The sequence below is a fragment of the Elephantulus edwardii genome, unplaced genomic scaffold, assembly GCF_000299155.1.
Source record: "Elephantulus edwardii isolate Elephantulus edwardi_28Jun2011 unplaced genomic scaffold, EleEdw1.0 scaffold00221, whole genome shotgun sequence".
Taxonomy (NCBI): Eukaryota; Metazoa; Chordata; class Mammalia; order Macroscelidea; family Macroscelididae; genus Elephantulus; species Elephantulus edwardii.
The window spans coordinates 93,261-94,484 of record NW_006399971.1 but is presented as its reverse complement, the minus strand read 5'-3'; positions in this window follow the sequence as shown (position 1 = coordinate 94,484).

Genomic DNA, 1,224 nt, shown 5'->3' with positions numbered 1-1,224 from the left:
ATGGCACCAGCAGTCAGATAATTAAAAAATGTATTACAGATGGGAAATTATGCTGTTAGAGACTTCTCGAAACTACTGAAGAGCAACAATGTCAGTATGGAGACTAAGGTGACCCTGATATAGGCCATGGTCTTTGAAATCACTTGCTATGCATGAGAGATCTGGTCAATGACTAGGGTTGATAGAAGGAGAATTGATGCCCTTGAGCTATGGTGTTAGCAAAAAGTATTGAAGCATGGACTGCTGGGAGAACAAACAAGTTTAACCTGGAGAGGGTGAACCCAGGCTGTTCTTTGGAGGCAAGGATTCTGCAGCTCCGTTTGACATAATTTGGACATGTTGCAAGGAGGAACTGGTCCTTGGAAATGGAAGTCATGCTTGTGAGGGTGAAGGGACAGCTCAGGGGAGGAAGACCCTCAATGAGGTGGATTGTTTCAGTGTTTGGGGTCAGGGTAAGTGTGTCTGAGACACTGAGATTGGCTCAGGATAGAGCAGGGTTTAAGGCTGTTTTACATAGTGTCGCTATAAGTCATAAGTGACTCAATGGCACATAACAATAACAATAACTACTTTGAAGCTGGAAGGAACTCATAGCTGATGCTCCAGCAGGTTTGCAGAGTCATAAATTGCACAGGAGGTGGTTGGTTGTCCACCTTTCTCTCATGGAACAGCAAATGGATTCAAACTTCAAACCTTTGGGCTGGCAAGACAACCTTTTATCCAATAGGTCAACAGAGCTCCAGTTAGGACGTTGTTGTTGTTATGTGCCGTCGAGTCACTTGAGACTCATAGCAACCCTATGTACAAGAGCCCTAAACCCTGCTCTATCCTGTGTCAACGTCACCATCTCCGACACACTCACTCCAACCACCCCAATCACAGAATAGATCCATCTCATTGAGGGTCTTCCTCTCCTGTGTTGTTCTTCCACTCTCCCAAACATGATGTCCCTTTCCAAGGACGAGTCCTTCCTTGCAACATGCCCAAAGTATGTCAGATGAAGCTTCAGAATCCTTGACTCCAGGGAACATTCTGGCATCACCTTCTCCAGAACAAACCTGTTTGTTCTCCTAGAAGTCTATGGTATTTTCAACACTTTTCTCCTGCATCACAGCTCAAAGGCATGAATTCTCTTTCTTTTTTTTAAAATAATTTTAATGAACATTTACAGAGAATTTGGATTTCCATTCATTCATTGCTGCACTTCTCTCCCCACCCAGCCCT